The sequence below is a fragment of the Pinus tabuliformis genome, chromosome 3_1, assembly GCF_031772625.1.
Source record: "Pinus tabuliformis cultivar Carrire ecotype Pingquan chromosome 3_1, CPIR1, whole genome shotgun sequence".
NCBI lineage: Eukaryota > Viridiplantae > Streptophyta > Pinopsida > Pinales > Pinaceae > Pinus > Pinus tabuliformis.
Genome location: NC_142301.1, coordinates 736,802,000 through 736,821,773, shown reverse-complemented (window position 1 = coordinate 736,821,773; position 19,774 = coordinate 736,802,000). Strand labels below are relative to the sequence as shown.

At 39.7% G+C, this 19,774-nt stretch overlaps 3 long non-coding RNA genes across 5 annotated transcripts in view; all 3 read right to left on the bottom strand.

Annotated features, from left to right (window-relative positions):
• Positions 1 to 17,016, bottom strand: part of LOC149189440 (uncharacterized) — a 118,631-nt gene extending 101,615 nt beyond the window's left edge. For both annotated transcript variants that reach the window (XR_016256368.1, XR_016256369.1), the window contains exon 1: positions 16,893 to 17,016. This is a non-coding gene — a long non-coding RNA (uncharacterized LOC149189440). The remainder of the gene's footprint in view (positions 1 to 16,892) is intronic.
• A 209-nt stretch (positions 17,017 to 17,225) lies between these two features.
• On the bottom strand, positions 17,226 to 18,315 carry LOC149189439 (uncharacterized). 2 transcript variants are annotated; one of them, XR_016256367.1, is made up of 5 exons: positions 18,206 to 18,315; positions 17,965 to 18,117; positions 17,735 to 17,885; positions 17,567 to 17,626; positions 17,226 to 17,442 (listed from the first exon to the last, which is right to left on the bottom strand). It is a non-coding gene; the product is annotated as an uncharacterized LOC149189439 (long non-coding RNA). The 2 variants fall into 2 exon arrangements; XR_016256366.1 differs by having other exon boundaries at positions 17,226 to 17,330.
• A 213-nt stretch (positions 18,316 to 18,528) lies between these two features.
• On the bottom strand, positions 18,529 to 19,342 carry LOC149189438 (uncharacterized). The gene is made up of 3 exons (XR_016256365.1): positions 19,269 to 19,342; positions 18,796 to 18,856; positions 18,529 to 18,617 (listed from the first exon to the last, which is right to left on the bottom strand). It is a non-coding gene; the product is annotated as an uncharacterized LOC149189438 (long non-coding RNA).
• Positions 19,343 to 19,774: the final 432 nt, after the last annotated feature.

Here is a 19,774-nt window from a genome sequence, read left to right as displayed (position 1 = left end):
TTCCTATCAGAAGCACAACCTGCCCAATCAGAATCAGTGTATCCTGCCAATCTCACTCCATCTCCCTGCCTGTAGTCCAGACCATAATCCACTGTCCCCTGCAAGTACCGCAAAATGTGTTTTGCAGCCACCCAGTGAACCTTCCTAGGCTCACACATAAACTGACTCATCGTGTTGACTGCAAAACAGATATCTGGTCTAGTGTTGACCAAATACATCAAGGAACCAATCAGCTGCCTGTACAATGTGGGATCCACCAACTCGGAATCCGAAGCATGAAGCTTCTTCCAGTTGGTGATCATCGGTGTCGACATGGGTCTACAATCCTCCATGTGGAATCTGCTAAGGATGTCCACAATATACTTCCCCTGCCCCAGGAAGAAATGCCCCTCCTCCTGCCACACCTCCAAACCCAAAAAGTAATGCATCAAGCCGATGTCCTTCATCTCAAACTCCGCCGCAAGATCTCTCTTGCAGTGCTCTATGAGTCTCTCTGCACCTGTAATGATCAAGTCATCCACATACAGCACCAGAATGAGAGGCTCCTCACCAATCACAATAAAGTAAAGGTTCGGATCTGCCTCACTCTTTGTGAAACCCATCCCCTGCAAGTATGTATCTATCCTGGAGTACCAAGCTCTGGGAGCTTGCTTCAGGCCATAAAGGGCCTTCTTCAGGCTGCACACATGGGACTCCTTCCCATGCACCTCAAAGCCCTGTGGCTGCTCAATGTACACCTCCTCCTGTATGAAGCCATTGAGAAATGCGGTCTTCACATCCATCTGGTGGATCTTCCAACCCATCTCTGCTGCTATCGATATAATGGAGCGGATCGAAGTATATCGAGCCACGGGAGCGAAGGTCTCCTCATAATCAACTCCCTCTACCTGGGAGAACCCTCTAGCCACAAACCTCGCTTTGAATTTCTCAATGCTGCCATCTGCAGCATGCTTTACCTTGTAAAGCCATCTGGAAGTAACCACGGATTTGCCCTCAGGCCTCGGCACCACCTCCCAAACATCATTCTTCATGATAGAAGAATACTCCTCCTGCATGGCCTCTCTCCAGACCTGCTGGCTAGCTGCCTCCTCATAGCTAGAAGGCTCAGAGTCAAGGATGCTGGTAACCATCGCCATATAACTACAAAACCTCTCAGGTGGTCTACTCTCTCTGACCGGCCTCTTCGGCTCAGCAACAGATGTGGCATCTCTCAAGGTGTCCTGAAGCCACTTGGGCTTCCTCTTCCCTGAGCGCACTTCTTCCACCGGAGAATGAAACTCCTCCTCATCATCATCAGTAGCCTGAACTCCTGACTGTCTGTCTGCTGTCCTCCTGCCTGCACCTGAACCTGTAGAAGCTGAGGTACCGTGTGAACTGTCCATCAATGGACTCCCTAGTGAACTGCTCTGCATGCTGCCCGGAGCACCACCCCTCTGGCTCGATGAGCCACTGCTCACTGACGGACCTGACATCCTCATAGATGTACCTCCGGATCCTCCTGATCCCTGCCCACTGGATCCCTGCGACTGACTCAACTGCTGCTGAGGGTCTGGCTGATCCAGATACTCTAACTCCCGTGACCTCCTAAAGGCCCTGTCCTCCTCGAACTTCACATCCCGTCTGACAACAACTCTCCTCTGTGCAGGAATGTAAATCCGAAAGGCCTTTGAGGTCTCACTGTAGCCCACAAAGATACCCTTCTCTGCGGTGGGCTCTAGTTTGGTCCTCTTCTCCTTGGGTATATAGGAGTATGTAATGCATCCAAAGATATGAAGATGACCAAGATCAGGCTTCTTCCCAGAGAAAGCCTCCTCCGGAGTCATGTGCCCCAAGGCACGATGCGGACTCCTGTTCTGCAAGTAAACAGCTGTGTTGCAGGCCTCTGCCCACAAGAACAATGGCAACCCCTGATCATGTAACATAGCTTTGGCAGCCTCTATGATGGATCTGTTCTTCCTCTCCGCAACCCCGTTCTGCTGGGGGTTGTAAGGAACAGTGAACTCCCTCCTAATGCCTGCCTCCGCACAATAGTCAACAAACTCTCCAAGGGTGTACTCTCCTCCATTGTCCGACCTCAAGGACTTGATCTTTCGGCCTGTCTGTGTCTCCACAAGAGCTCTGAACTCCTGAAACCGCTTGAAGACCTCACTCTTGGTCTTCAAGAAATAAATCCAGGTCCTCCTGGAGTGATCATCAATGACTAAAACATAGTACTCATACCCACTCAAGGAAACATGAGACATCCGACCGCTCACATCGGAATGAATCAAATCAAGTATCCCCGTCGCTCTGCTGTCACTGCTGGGAAAAGGGGATTTGGCAAATTTGCCCATCGCACAACCTCTGCAAGTATCAAAGTGATCAGTACTGAAATCTGGCACACCTGTAGTGATCTCCCGCAATGTCCTCAAGGCTCCATGATACATATGTCCCATCCTGCGGTGCCAAATCTCACACAGCTCAGAACTGCTAGCTCTGCTGTCGGTACTACTGCTCAATGCCAAAAGGGGCTGAAATGCAAACTTGTACACCTTTGCATGGCGTACACCTATCACTCTAGCTGAATCAGCTGGAGTGTCCCTGGGATACATCAACACCTGTCCTCCCCTGAACAGTACGTCATATCCTCTGTCCTCCAAAGCTGAGACGGATATGAGGTTCTTCCTCATCCCTGGCACATAAAGAACCTCTGACACCTTCAAGGGAGGTTTGGACTCCCTCTGAAATGTCACTGTCCCCACCCCGACTGCTCTAACAACTCTGTCATCACCGAGAACTACCTCAATATCAGTGCCACTCTCTGAAAGCTCTGAGAAGTACTCACGGACTCCTGTCATGTGACGTGAAGCCCCACTGTCCACATACCAAATACCTGTAGATGCTCCGCTAATCGAGGGAAAAGCATGCTCCCTCTGAACCTGTGTGGCAGGTGATCCTGCACTAGAGGACTCACATGTAGTGAACGCAAACTCCCGGTCAAAACGACCTGCAAAGTCCTCAATCTCAGCTGAAGCTGCCACGTCCTGGTTCTTTCCCTTCTTCTTCTTCTTCTCCGGACACACAACTGCATAGTGTCCCATCTTTTGACAATTCCAACACTTCACCTTGAAATAGTCCTTCTGTGTGTTCCCCGGTTTACCTTTACCTTTGCCTTTGCCCCCACCACTGCTTGTGGAAGCCTGCTTCTTCCCTTTGCCTTTCTTGCCTCCTGCCACCAGTGCTACATCCTCATCCTGCTCAACTGGCTTGGCTGCCCCAAGCTGTCCTTTCCTGATCTCTGTCTGAATGCAATCATCCCAAAACCTCTCCCATGTGGGAAGGGTCTCACGTGCACAAACCCCATCAGCAAAGTTCAACCATGAACGGGGGAGGCCATTCACTGCAATACGCACCAACTCAGTGGATGGAATGGCCTCTCCAATCGCTGCCAACTCATCTCTCACATTGGTAATCTTTGTGAGATATCCGGCTGCACTATCATTACCCATCTTAATGTTCTTCAGCTTCTCCTTCAGGACCATCTTCCGGTTCTCATTGGTACTCTGGTAGAGATTGGACAATGCTGTCCACATCTCATGGGCATTGCTCTTTCCTCTCATATGAGGAATGCAATGGTCTTTGATTCCGTCTAGAATCAGCCTCTTACCCTTATTGTTCTTCTTTTTATACTCAGTCAACTGAGTAACATCAGTGGGCACAACAACAGGGTTCTGTGCGGTATGCACCATGATATCCCAGACTTCTGCCTCCTCAAAGATACTCTGCATTCTCTCCTTCCAAACGTTGTAATTTATATGCCCATCCAGCAATTTATATGCCCATCCAGCCTATCCTCCACCCTCAATCCCAATGACATCATGCTGTCCTAAAACTGAAAAATAGCACTGCTGTAATAAAGATAAAACTGCTGTTTATGAAAAAATCAGCTTGCTGGAATTTTCTGAGTGAAAAATCAGCAACTGTAATTTTTCCTATTGCTGTCCCAAACTGCCCTTCAGCACTCAACCTCTGATACCATGTAAAAATTTCTGTTTTCCCACCCCGGTTTTCAGTTTCTCCTTATTTCTCCCATGTAGTTAAATGCCCATTCCCATAACCATACATTTAACAGACTGAAAAAAATAAATATCGCTGAAAACACAAATTCTTGAAATTTTTCAGAATGCTGGAAATTGCAGAATTAAAAATCAGCAATTAAAAACAGCCATTAAAACACATTAAAACACTGATATTTTTGGTCAACTTGACCCTGGAAAAACCCCCTACAACTCTTGGGGAAAACCAGTTTGAGAGCTCTTCTTTATTTCTGAAAATTGTCTTTTTACAGTGAGAATTATTCAGCAAAAAATCAGCAAGCAAATTTACAACTTATCTCCTTTCCCGTGCCTCACAGCAATCTGGAAATTACAGCAAACAGGACAGCAATAAATGCTGTACGACCTCCGTTTTGTGTGCAGAAAAATCAGCAAACTGCTCCTCGATTTTTGTGCAAAAATCTGCGTTTCACTATGTGCTGAATCAGCTGTACAAATCTACTCAACTGCTGCCTTGGAATGTGTGCCAAGCTGCTGTCTCCTTCTCCTTCCTGCTCAGAAATCTCTCTTGCTCTCTTGCTCTCCTTCTCCCAATCTGCTCATGAAAGAATGAATGACCTTTTCCTCCTTTTCCTCCTTTAATATAACTCCAAGTGACTTTTGGGTGATCTAAGTGACTTTTGGGTGATCTCTAAATCCAATGGCTGAAATAGATTTAGATCAATGGTTGACATTAAATGCTCATTTAAATCTCACTTTTTATTTTTTAATTCACCCCACTTTAATAAAGACCCAGTTAGTCATTTATTTCCAAAGTCACTTTTCCTTTCTAATCTTTCATTTACTTTAAAATTAGACTTAGTAACTTTATCACTTAAAGTCACTTTTAAATTAGATTTAACTTTATAAAATTATAAAGTCACTTTAGGAGAAAAATTAAATTCTTTTGGACACTTTTCCCTAGGCCAAAGATCAAAGCCTAAGGGAACCACCTGTCCTCCGGTACCAAATTTCAACAATCTTTTAAAGATTTTATGGATTTCCTATTCATTTCTACAGCCTCTCTCAAAGTTTCATGGATTTGCATGTGTCACATTCAATACCTATGGGTTTTGACCTCAAAGTTTCAAGGGTGTTCATGTTATGGTTTACTTGATTGCTCAATAGCTACTCTCAATTAGCAATATTATAGTGTGAAGAGAAAATCTAACATAGCAACATCTGCAATAATAATTCCTCAATTCTTGTTCAACAAGTTGTATATGATAAGGAAAGGGTGCACTAGAGGATCCTCTAAGGGTGCAACAATAATTATTAGGCATCGAAGAGTGAGTGAGGCACATCCATGGAGATTGCATGGATGCACCATCTTTAAACTTTCTATTTATAGATATGTAAGCACCAACCTCAATGCTTGAGGTGAGGGTGTGTGCAAGAGCTATTATAGGAAGGCACAAATCCCTAAGAGGCACATTAATGTTTGGTATCCAATTTGGGGGTGTAGAGCATGCATTCACGCATTCAATCTTCTCTAGTAGGGTGCACTATTACAAGGAGAGTTACCCATGCAATGGGGTGCACTTATCCTTGAACACACTATGTTTAGGGTTGAATCTATCAACTCCATCGCATCACTATATGTCTAGATACATTGTATTTCCCCTTCGTCTCTTATTTTATAAAAGATCCTTAAGACTCTTCTTCATTGTGATTTTTGATAAATGGTGTTTTTGGCATATTACCTTATGATTTTTTCTCATCTCATCTCATCACATCTCTCTCTCTCTACTGCGCAAAAACGAGTCTCTTCTCTACTGCGCAGAAAAGGGTCTCTCTCTCACACATGTGAAGCCGGAAGCTGCTGAAACTGAAGCTGCAACTGCAGATCCAAACTTTGACCAGCATGGACCATCAAATCTCCTCTTCTGATATGTGTTGTAGTTTCATCTGAACCTCCTCTGAAGGCTGCACCTTTTGGTGGTGGAATCAAGTCAATCCGATAGACGGTTTGCGAGATATCCACTGCCCTAGTTTGAAGGAAGCTGCTGAAACTGAAGCTGCAACTGCAGAAATAAAGTTTGACCTGCGTGGACCAGAAGATCTCCTCATCTGAACGGCATTGTAGGTTCATCTGAACCTCCTCTGAAAGCTGCAACTTTTGGTGTTGGAATCAAGCCAATCCGACGGTCGGTTTGTGAGATATCAACTGCCTTAGTTTTGATGATGAAGCTGCTAATGCTATTGTTGTTGATCTAGGGTTTGCTACTGTTGATATAAATCAGATTTATTGTACTATTTCTCTCTGCTGAATTATTAAAGATAAAAGAAGATTTGATCAAAGGGTTTCCCCACACATTGTGGGATTTGTCCCTGGCTAGCCGCCACATCTTGTGTCTCTTGTCTTGGCTTGTTTTCTGTCGATTGTTTAATGTTCTATCTGCACTTTACTTTATGTACATGTGATTACTAATCTATGATAAATAAGAAAAAGAAGTAAATTGTTATAAGCATAGAACATACCATAACTTCACACTCTTGAACACTTCAGCCTCTCTGATGCACACGCTTAAACCTTTTAATCCTCTTTCCTTTTATCTTTTTCCCTAATATTGATTTACTTCCTCTTATTGCACAACCGAATTATAAATTTAGATTAGGGTTGATGCAGATTGAAGTTGTTTGAACTCTTCAAGTCCTCATAAACTTATTTTAATAAAATAAAAATATTACTATCTTTCCTAATAATCATTGTTATCAAGGTAACCTGCCAGTTGTCCTTTCTCCAAAGATAAATTATTTTATGCTTATCTCACTTTCTTTATCAAGCCTTCCTGAGTCACTTTTTAAAAACCACATGCAGACTTTGACACTCTCAACTGTTATACTAGCAGATTATACTAGGTGTAATGGTAGTTGTTCTTGTATTTGTCCAGAATTTTCTCATTAACATAGAGGATTCATTTAGACTTTAAAATTAAGTCTTTAGCTTTAACTCCTAGGTGAATCCAATTGTAGAGGTTTATGACGTTTCTAATTCTGGAGCCATGAATTGTCTCTAATATTGTCAAATGGGTGAGACCTCCCTCTCTTTTTGTAGAGTCTCCAAGCATATCTTTACAACAGGAGCAAAAAATAGTTTGATGAAGCTCCAGAGATCTGAGAATGCATCTCATGAGAATCCTTTCCATGCAAGAAGATAACCCCCACAAACTATTTAGAGAAACAGGCCAATCAAAGGGATCCACAAAGCTATATCCAACATAATTGCAGCTCCAATAATTCCCATTCCCAACTTCTGACCGAAATGTAAACTTAAGAATATATGGATTAACAAGGTTACTTCAAAAAATAAGGAAATCATACAGTTCTTCAATTTCGATTGTATATATTTATGAAAAGGAAGAGGCAACACATATTAAAAATGCTGAGGGGTCATACCGATTGCAAGTGTGCCAGAGAGCTGAGATATTAGCCGAGATATTTTAGTGGTCTCGCTCATGGTTCCTATTAATAAAATTCCAAGTGTATGAAGAACTTGTATTTTTGTATCTAGAGTATAGACTCTGAAAATTTCCCTACACGTGATCGTGTTATCATGGCATTGATGCCAGTAGAGTCCCAAGATTGGTCATCTATTCAGCAGAGTAACTTGGTGACATTGGACTTATTGACGTAGGTTGCTCCATTGATTTCAATATTGGACTTTCCCACAGTGCATGAAGACATGCAAGAAATGTTTGGATTGCCTGAATTTTCATCGCCAAAATGAACAACCAGTGGATGGCCAAGTGCCAATCTACCATTCATATGTTCTTTGGCATTTTCATTTTGATTCACCAAGTGTACACGGGAAGATGAAAATGCCAATGAACATATGAATGGTAGATTGGCACTTGGCCATCCATTGGTTGTTCATTTTGTGGACGAAAATTTAGGCAATCCAAACATTTCTCTCATGTCTTCATGCACTATGAGAAAGTCCAATATTGAAATCATTGGAGCAGGCTACGTCAATAAGTCCAATGTCACCAAGTTATTCTGCTGAATAGATGACCAATCTTGGGACTCTACTGGCATCAATGCCATGATAACACGATCACGTGTAGGGAAATTTTCACAGTCTATACTCTAGATACAAAAATACAAGTTCTTCATACACTTGGAATTTTATTTTTAGGAACCATTAGCCAGACCACTAAAATATCTCAGCTAATATCTCAGCTCTCTGGCACACTTGCAATCTGTATGACCCCTCAGCATTTTTAATATGTGTTCCCTCTTCCTTTTCATAAATATATACAATCACAATTGAAGAACTGAATGATTTCTTTATTTTCTTAAGTAATCTTGTTAATCCATATATTCTTAAGTTTACATTTCAATCAGAAGTTGGGAATGGGAATTATTGGAGCTGCAATTATGTTGGATATAGCTTTGTGGATCCCTTTGATTGGCCTGTTTCTCTATATAGTTTGTGGGGGTTGTCTTCTCGCATGGAAAGGATTCTCATGAGATGTATTTTCAGATCTCTAGAGCTTCATCAAGCTATTTTTTGCTCCTATTGTAAAGATATGCTTGGAGACTCTACAAAAAGAGAGGAAGGTCTCACCTATTTGACAATAGGTGAGACAATTCATGGCTCCAGAATTAGAAAGAACATAAACGTCTACAATTAGATTCACCTGGCAGTTAAAGCTAAAGACTCAATTTTAAAGTCCAAATGAATCCTCTACGTTAATGTGAAATTTCTGGACAAATACAAGAACAACTACCATTACACCTAGTATAATCTGCTAATATAACAGTTGAGAGTGTCAAAGTCTGCAAGTGGTTTTCAGGAAGGCTTGATAAAGAAAGTGAGATAAGCATAAAATAATTTATCTTTGGAGAAAGGACAACGGGCAGCTTACCTTGATAACAATGATTAATAGGAAAGATAGTAATATTTTTATTTTATTAAAATAAGTTTATGAGGACTTGAAGAGTTCAAACAACTTCAATCTGCATCAACCTTAATCTAAATTTATAATTCAGTTATGCAATAGGAGGAAATAAATCAATATTAGGGAAAAAGATAAAAGGAAAGAGGATTAAAAGGTTTAAGTGTGTGCATCAGAGAGGCTGAAGTGTTCGAGAGCACACAGGGCCATTATTTTTGCAATATACCAAGAAACCAACCATTGCATTCATCACCCATTTTGCAGATTCTGTCTTCTTCTCCGTTGATGTATTCTTCTCTTGTAAATAACAAATTTCTCTTAATAATTTGTTGCAAACCCATTCTCGTTATTTCTTTATTACTTTCTTGAATATTTTCTCAGGCAATGACCAATCAAATTTACATTTTCTCCTGTGTTTGTATTGGCTGATATTCAACGTTTTGAGTGATTATTTGTCTTTAAAAATTCTAAGAATGGGTATAGCATTCATTGCTGCCTATTAGTAATGAAGATTGCATTTCTCAAAGATCAAGATTTTTGAAGGGTTTGTAGTTGTTGCTCAGCTTTTGGATTTACGTGAAGATAATTTCATCCAGACTTGCCCAATATGCTTTCCTTTTTACCAAGAAGTTTAAAGACTTCCACCCACAATAACCATCTTGATACTTTTTCCTTAGTGCTAAGGATTATCATGCTAGTCCCATTGGTATCTAATAAATTCTTCTTCATGTTCCATTAATACTTTTTATGTATCAGCATTGTGCAATAAAGGTGTCTAGTTAAAGGGCCCTAGTCTGAAGATAAAGTTGGAGTTGACTATCATCTCTGATCATTCATCTACCAATCTTCAAATCTAGCATTTGAGGGTGCTTGAAAGAGTTGTTCTGAGGTGATTCTGAATAGCTATCTTTGTGATAGTTTGAAGATAAAGTTGGAGTTGACTATCATCTCTGGTCATTCATCTATTGATCTTCAAGTCTAGCACTTGAGGGTGCTTGAAAGAGTTGTTCTGAGGTGATTCTGAATAGCTATCTTTGTGATAGTTTGAGGGTTACCCCTGGGTCCAAGAGACAGTTTGACGCCTAAAGTAGGAAGGTTTTCCAAAGCCTCCACAGGATGCCTTGGCAATGGGCATTATTTCCATGCCAAGAACAACACTAGGTAGGATCGTTTTCTATATATTGCTCTTAAGATGTGTGGCAGATGCCTTACTTCCATGTCTCTCTACTAAAAAATTTGAGTCAACGACATCTAGCATCTTCTACAATTAAATCTTTTAAGGATTTTATGGATTTCCTATTCATTTCTACAGCCTCTCTCAAAGTTTCATGGATTTGCATGTGTCACATTCAATATCTATGGGTTTTGACCTCAAAGTTTCAAGGGTCTTCATGTTATGGTTTACCTGATTGCTCAATAGCTACTCTCATTTAGCAATATTATAGTGTGAAGAGAAAATCTAACATAGCAACATCTGCAATAATAATTCCTCAATCCTTGTTCAACAAGTTGTATATGATAAGGAAAGGGTGCACTAGAGGATCCTCTAGGGATGCAACAATAATTATTAGGCATCGAAGAGTGAGTGAGGCACATCCATGGAGATTGCATGGATGCACCATCTTTAAACTTTCTATTTATAGATATGTAAGCACCAACCTCAATGCTTGAGGTGAGGGTGTGTGCAAGAACTATTATAGGAAGGCACAAATCCCTAAGAGGCACATTAATGTTTGGTATCCAATTTGGGGGTGTAAAGCATGCATTCACGCATTCAATCTTCTCTAGTAGGGTGCACTATTACAAGGAGAGTTACCCATGCAGTGGGGTGCACTCATCCTTGAACACACTATGTTTAGGGTTGAATCTATCAACTCCATCGCATCACTATATGTCTAGATACATTGTATTTCCCCTTCGTCTCTTATTTTATAAAAGATCCTTAGAACTCTTCTTCATTGTGATTTTTGATAAATGGTGTTTTTGGCATATTAACTTATGATTTTTTCTCATCTCATCTCATCACATCTCTCTCTCTCTACTGCGCAAAAATGAGTCCACTACGCAAAAACGAGTCTCTTCTCTACTGTGCAAAAAAGGGTCTCTATCTCACACATGTGAAGCCGGACGCTGCTGAAACTGAAGCTACAACTGCAGATCCAAACTTTGACCAACGTAGACCATCAAATCTCCTCTTCTGATCTGCGTTGTAGTTTCATCTGAACCTCCTCTGAAGGCTGCAACTTTTGGTGGTGGAATCAAGTCAATCCGATAGATTGTTTGCGAGATATCCACTGCCCTATTTTGAAGGAAGCTGCTGAAACTGAAGCTGCAACTGCAGAAATAAAGCCTGACCTGCATGGACCAGAAGATCTCCTCATCTGAACTGCGTTGTAGGTTCATCTGAACCTCCTCTGAAGGCTGCAACTTTTGGTGGTGGAATCAAGCCAATCCGACGGTCGGTTTGTGAGATATCCACTGCCTTAGTTTTGATGATGAAGCTGCTAATGCTATTGTTGTTGATCTAGGGTTTGCTACTGTTGATATAAATCAGGTTTATTGTACTATTTCTCTCTGCTGAATTATTGAAGATAAAAGAAGATTGTATCAAAGGGTTTCCCCACACATTATGGGATTTGTCCCTGGCTAGCCGCCGCATCTTGTGTCTCTTGTCTTGGCTTGTTTTCTGTCGATCGTTTAATGTTCTATCTACACTTTACTTTATGTACATGTGATTACTAATCTATGATAAATAAGAAAAAAAAGTAAACTGTTATAAGCATAGAACATAACATAACTTCACACTCTTGAACACTTCAGCCTCTCTGATGCACACGCTTAAACCTTTTAATCCTCTTTCCTTTTATCTTTTTCCCTAATATTGATTTATTTCCTCTTATTGCACAACTGAATTATAAATCTAGATTATGGTTGATGCAGATTGAAGTTGTTTGAACTCTTCAAGTCCTCATAAACTTATTTTAATAAAATAAAAATATTACTATCTTTCCTAATAATCATTGTTATCAAGGTAACCTGCCAGTTGTCCTTTCTCCAAAGATAAATTATTTTATGCTTATCTCACTTTCTTTATCAAGCCTTCCTGAATCACTTTTTATAACCAAGTGAAAAACCACTTGCAGACTTTGACACTCTCAACTGTTATACTAGCAGATTATACTAGGTGTAATGGTAGTTGTTCTTGTATTTGTCCAGAAATTTCTCATTAACATAGAGGATTCATTTAGACTTTAAAATTGAGTCTTTAGCTTTAACTCCTAGATGAATCCAATTGTAGAGGTTTATGTTGTTTCTGATTCTGGAGCCATGAATTGTCTCTAATATTTTCAAATGGGTGAGACCTCCCTCTCTTTTTGTAGAGTCTCCAAGCATATCTTTACAACAGGAGCAAAAAATAGTTTGATGAAGCTCCAGAGATCTGAGAATGCATCTCATGAGAATCCTTTCCATGCAAGAAGATAACCCCCACAAACTATTTAGAGAAACAGGCCAATCAAAGGGATCCACAAAGCTATATCCAACATAATTGCAGCTCCAATAATTCCCATTCCCAACTTCTGACTGAAATGTAAACTTAAGAATATATGGATTAACAAGGTTACTTCAAAAAATAAGGAAATCATTCAGTTCTTCAATTGTGATTGTATATATTTATGAAAAGGAAGAGAGAACACATATTAAAAATGCTAAGGGGTCATACAGATTGCAAGTGTGCCAGAGAGCTGAGATATTAGCTGAAATATATATTTTAGTGGTCTCGCTCATGGTTCCTATTAATAAAATTCCAAGTGTATGAAGAACTTGTATTTTTGTATCTAGAGTATAGACTGTGAAAATTTCCCTACACGATCAGTGGTCTCGCTCATGGTTCCTATTAATAAAATTCCAAGTGTATGAAGAACTTGTATTTTTGTATCTAGAGTATAGACTGTGAAAATTTCCCTACACATGATCGTGTTATCATGGCATTGATGCCAGTAGAGTCCCAAGATTGGTCATCTATTCAGCAGAATAACTTGGTGACATTGGACTTATTGACGTAGCCTGCTCCATTGATTTCAATATTGGACTTTCTCACAGTGCATGAAGACATGCAAGAAATGTTTGGATTGCCTGAATTTTCATCCCCAAAATGAACAACCAGTGGATGGCCAAGTGTCAATCTACCATTCATATGTTCTTTGGCGTTTTTATTTTGATTCACCAAGTGTACACGGGAAGATGAAAATGCCAATGAACATATGAATGGTAGATTGGCACTTGGCCATCCATTGGTTGTTCATTTTGTGGATGAAAATTCAGGCAATCCAAACATTTCTCGCATGTCTTCATGCACTGTGAGAAAGTCCGATATTCAAATCAATGGAGCAGGCTACGTCAATAAGTTCAATGTCACCAAGTTATTCTGCTGAATAGATGACCAATCTTGGGACTCTACTGGCATCAATGCCATGATAACACGATCACGTGTAGGGAAATTTTCAGAGTCTATACTCTAGATACAGAAACACAAGTTCTTCATACACTTGGAATTTTATTTTTAGGAACCATGAGCCAGACCACTAAAATATCTCAACTAATATCTCAGCTCTCTGGCACACTTGCAATCTGTATGACCCCTCAGCATTTTTAATATGTGTTCCCTCTTCCTTTTCATAAATATATACAATCACAATTGAAGAACTGAATGATTTCCTTATTTTCTGAAGTAACCTTGTTAATCCATATATTCTTAAGTTTACATTTCAGTCAGAAGTTGGGAATGGGAATTATTGGAGCTGCAATTATGTTGGATATAGCTTTGTGGATCCCTTTGACTGGACTGTTTCTCTAGAGTCTATATAGTTTGTGGGGGTTGTCTTCTCGCATGGAAAGGATTCTCATGAGATGTATTCTCAGATCTCTAGAGCTTCCTCAAGCTATTTTTTGCTCCTATTGTAAAGATATGCTTGGAGACTCTACAAAAAGAGAGGAAGGTCTCACCTATTTGACAATAGGTGAGACAATTCATGGCTCCAGAATTAGAAAGAACATAAACGTCTACAATTAGATTCACCTGGCAGTTAAAGCTAAAGACTCAATTTTAAAGTCCAAATGAATCCTCTACGTTAATGTGAAATTTCTGGACAAATACAAGAACAACTACCATTACACCTAGTATAATCTGCTAATATAACAGTTGAGAGTGTCAAACTCTGCAAGTGGTTTTCAGGAAGGCTTGATAAAGAAAGTGAGATAAGCATAAAATAATTTATCTTTGGAGAAAGGACAACGAGCAACTTAACTTGATAACAATGATTAATAGGAAAGATAGTAATATTTTTATTTTATTAAAATAAGTTTATGAGGACTTGAAGAGTTCAAACAACTTCAATCTGCATCAACCATAATCTAAATTTATAATTCAGCTATGCAATAGGAGGAAATAAATCAATATTAGGGAAAAAGATAAAAGGAAAGAGGATTAAAAGGTTTAAGTGTGTGCATCAGAGAGGCTGAAGTGTTTGAGAGCACACAGGTCCATTATTTTTGCAATATACCAAGAAACCAACCATTGCATTCATCACCCATTTTGCAGATTCTGTCTTCTTCTCCGTTGATGTATTCTTCTCTTGTAAATAACAAATTTCTCTTAATAATTTGTTGCAAACCCATTCTCGTTATTTCTTTATTACTTTCTTGAATATTTTCTCAGGCAATGACCAATCAAATTTACATTTTCTCCTGTGTTTGTATTGGTTGATATTCAACGTTTTGAGTGATTATTTGTCTTTAAAAGTTTTAAGAATGGGTATAGCATTCATTGCTGCCTATTAGTAATGAAGATTGCATTTCTCAAAAATCAAGATTTTTGAAGGGTTTGTAGTTGTTGCTCAGCTTTTGGATTTACGTGAAGATAATTTCATCCAGACTTGCCCAATATGCTTTCCTTTTTACCAAGAAGTTTAAAGACTTCCACCCACAATAACCATCTTGATACTTGTTCCTTAGTGCCAAGGATTATCATGCTAGTCCCATTGGTATCTAATAAATTCTTCTTCATGTTCCATTAATACTTTTTATGTATCAGCATTGTGCAATAAAGGTGTCTAGTTGAAGGGCCCTATTCTGAAGATAAAGTTGGAGTTGACTATCATCTCTAGTCATTCATCTACCGATCTTCAAATCTAGCATTTGAGGGTGCTTGAAAGAGTTGTTCTGAGGTGATTCTGAATAGCTATCTTTGTGATAGTTTGAAGATAAAGTTGGAGTTGACTATCATCTCTGGTCATTCATCTATCGATCTTCGAGTCTAGCACTTGAGGGTGCTTGAAAGAGTTGTTCTGAGGTGATTCTGAATAGCTATCTTTGTGATAGTTTGAGGTTTACCCCTAGGTCCAAGAGACAGTTTGACGCCTAAAGTAGGAAGGTTTTCCAAAGCCTCCACAGGATGCCTTGGCAATGGGCATTATTTCCATGCCAAGAACAACACTAGGTAGGATTGTTTTCAATATATTTCTCTTAAGATGTGTGGCAGATGCCTTACTTCCATGTCTCTCTACTAAAAAATTTGAGTTAACGACATCTATCATCTTCTACAATTAAATCTTTTAAAGATTTTATGGATTTCCTATTCATTTCTACAGCCTCTCTCAAAGTTTCATGGATTTGCATGTGTCACATTCAATACCTATGGGTTTTGACCTCAAAGTTTCAAGGGTGTTCATGTTATGGTTTACCTGATTGCTCAATAGCTACTCTCAATTAGCAATATTATAGTGTGAAGAGAAAATCTAACATAGCAACATCTGCAATAATAATTCCTCAATCCTTGTTCAACAAGCTGTATATGATAAGGAAAGGGTGCACTAGAGGATCCTCTAGGGGTGCAACAATAATTATTAGGCATCGAAGAGTGAGTGAGGCACATCCATGGAGATTGCATGGATGCACCATCTTTAAACTTTCTATTTATAGATATGTAAGCACCAACCTCAATGCTTGAGGTGAGGGTGTGTGCAAGAACTATTATAGGAAGGCACAAATCCCTAAGAGGCACATTAATGTTTGGTATCCAATTTGGGGGTGTAGTGCATGCATTCACGCATTCAATCTTCTCTAGTAGGGTGCACTATTACAAGGAGAGTTATCCATGCAGTGGGGTGCACTTATCCTTGAACACAATATGTTAAGGGTTGACTCTATCAACTCCATCGCATCACTAGATGTCTAGATACATTGTATTTCCCCTTCGTCTCTTATTTTATAAAAGATCTTTAGGACTCTTCATTGTGATTTTAGATAAATGGTGTTTTTGGCATATTACCTTGTGATTTTTTCTTTTTAGAGTAATGATGCAATTGAGTGCCCCAAATTCTACTCATTGTGTTTGTCTATTTAGCATTCATTCACCCATTGTTTTAATAGGTTAATTCGTTTTCAAAATAGGGGTTTGTTTTAGGAGCTCATGTGTACTTACCATATCATGAAAATTTAACATAGTCTCAAAGTTGTGCAGTATCTGTTATTGTTACCATTGCTAAACGCTGGATTTTGTACATGGAATTATAATATATTGTTTAAATCTAAATATGGAATTATACAAGGGAAGAGAATGACGTACCACAATGTTAGGGCAGCAAAGGTGCACAGTTTTGATCTCAAGGAAGCAACAAGTATTAACAGCTAGGTGGTTGGCATGGTCAAGGCAAGGGTCTGAGGGATAGTGGATGACTGAAGCAATGGGCTTGGCATTGGTCATTCATTTTAGTTTGGATTCAACTCATGATATATTTGCTAACATAAATTTATTCACATTATCCTAAAACAAAAAAGAAAATGGAGGAATGAGCCCTAAATTATTCACCAACTACAGTGACTAATTCTTTTACCAGTATTGAATGATCAGCATGAGTACCTGAATGTTGTGGCGTATCACAAATTGAGAACTGGAACGAAGTTCACTTTCCACCGTTGCAAGAGTAAATGCGAAGGAAGTATATTCTAGGCTTGCAAAGTAAAAATTCTGAAACATAGTTGTCCTGCAATTGTTTTTAAGACAATGGGTATCCCATGAGTATCCCATGATTAGTGAGATGATCAAGCAATTGTAGAGGGCTTCACTCCACACTTGAAAATTTGAACTATGCCAAAGATGCAATATAAAAATCGATTTATATCTATTGTGACTAATTCTTTTAGTAATATAAAAATTGATTTATATCTATATATAAAAGCATGAGTACCTGAATGTTGTGGCCATTACAGATTGAGAACCACGACTGCACAAGTAAATGTCAATGTCGAGGAAGAATATACGAGGCTTGCAAAGTCGAATTTCTAAAACAGAGTTGTCCTGCATTTATATTTAAGGCAATGGGTATTCCGATATTAGTGAGATGATCAAGCAACATTCTGCAAGAACAACAATCTACCAGAAGATACCCACAAAGTGCAAGAACAACAACCTGCCAGGAAATGTAGAAGTCATTGTCATTACGGGTTGTTTGTTTCTGTGAGACATTACAAAAATATGAATTACATTTGCAGAAATTCAAACAGCAGTTGTAGAGGGCTTCACTCCCCACTTACCCACAAAGTGCAAGGTCAACAATCTGGCAGAAGATACCCACAAAGTGCAAGAACAACAATCTGCCAGAATCATTACTGGTCGTTCGTTTCTGTGAGAAATTAGAAAAATATGAATTACATTTGCAGAAATTCAAACAACAATTGTAGAGGGTTTCACTTCCCACTTACCAGCAGGTTCTCCGGTTGATTCTTAGCTTGATACAGCTGCACTACCGGACTTTGTACCTGCACATAGTGTGGAGGGATTTTGCACATTCCTTCCAGGCGCGCTTAGAAATCCTTGCACCAGGCTTCTTTATCCGATAGCGAATATAGGTTTCTGCGAGACATTAGACAAATATTAATTACATTTGCAGAAATTCAAACAGCAGTTGTAGAGGGTTTCACTCCCCACTTACCAGCAGGTTCTCCCGTTGATTCTTAGCTCGATGCAGCTGCACTACCGGGCTCTGTACCTGCACATAGTGTGGAGGGATTTTGCACATTCCTTCCAGGCGCGCTTAGGAATCCTTGCACCGGGCTTCTTTATCCGATAGCGAGTATAGACTTGTCTAAGGGCGAGCATAACCCAATAGGGGTGTCAGATCGTGAATTCGAAAACACGGGTTCGTTCCAAGCGCAGTTCGAAAGCGAGTTTACCTTGAATCGTTTCATCCCGCAGAGGCATAGACAAGGAGAAAGGCAGTAACTAGACCCGCAAAGAGAGAGCGGGAGACATCATAGGCACGGGACAACAATGATTCTGCCAGAGACATTAGAAAAATATGTATTATGAATTACATCTGCAGAAATTCATATCTATAATCCAAGAAAATATTTAATTAACGAGATGACAATGGACAGGTAAAATGTAAATGAATGCATACTAAGCCAGTCATTAGAATTGAAAAAGAACCTAAGGAATTCATTGAGCAAAGGAATTTCAGCAATAATAATTTTAATTCGGGTCGAGTTTATTTTACCTGTCAGTATAGAGCCCATCGGTGCAAGCAGAACCTTCAGAATCATACAAGCTGGCTCTCAGCGTATTTGCATTTCATTTCAGGATTGCCTGTAACGGCACAAGTCATTGCTAGTCATTCGTTTTTAAAAGACATTGAAAAGATACAATTACATTTGCAGGAATTCGAATTTATAATTCAAGCTTCTCCTGAAGAAGTAAATGGTAAGTAAATACATGCAAACCAATCCGGTTAATAGAATCGAGCAGGGAATTTCAGCAATAATACCTGTTATGTTACCTGTCAGTACAGAGCGCCCACCAGCACAAGCAAAACCTTAAGACCATGCCTGCAACATATTCAGATTTAAAGTTTGAATACCAACAGGGCACCCACCAGCGCAAGCAAAACCTTAAGAGCATGCCTGGAACATATTGGGATTTAAAGTTTATCCAGATAACCTAAAAGATCCATATCCAGTTTAATTTTCTTTCTAAAGTGATACCATCTGTCATAGAAATTGGCAGTACCATAGTTCTTGTTTTGAGCAGACAAGAATTTGGCAGTATCATAGTTCTTGGTTTGAGCGGACAAGAATGGATGGGGATTTACTTCCAGTCTTGCCTCGCTGAGTGGCCAAAGCCAAACAAACAGTCATTAAATTCCGATTACCTCTGCAAGCTTATGAAATGCTTTTCAAAATGAATAAGCAAGCAGATCATTTATTGACAAAACAGGAATAGCTCAATTGGGAATCTCACTTTCTCCTGAGGATTGATTCCAGCCCTGAACTCCTCTTTGAGAACCCAGTATCCATTCCTCTCCTCAACTCCTCTTTGAGAACCCAGTATACATTCCTCTCCTCAACTCCTCTTTGAGAACCCAGTATCCATCCCTCTCCTCAACTCTAGGCTCCAGCCTTGAGGCATCCACAGCCACATGAGAGCCAGCAGGACTGGCTACAGCCTTGGCTGTTGTTCCTTTGTTATTTCCATCCGCACTGATCTCAGAATTGCGTCTGCCATGATGAACAGCACGAACCTGGACTGCTCTCATCAGCCAGAGCCGATTCGGCTTATACCCACTGCAAACAGGATTGTATATCTGCCAACTACACACCTAGAAGTAGACACCCACTACTCTACCACGCCGCTGCTTTTCCCACTCCCACGTTCCATAATCCGCGCTCGACGCTGACACCGCTGCTTTTTTTGGCGAGTGACGCTGACACCGTTGCCTTCGTTTTATTGGTAAGTAATCATAACAT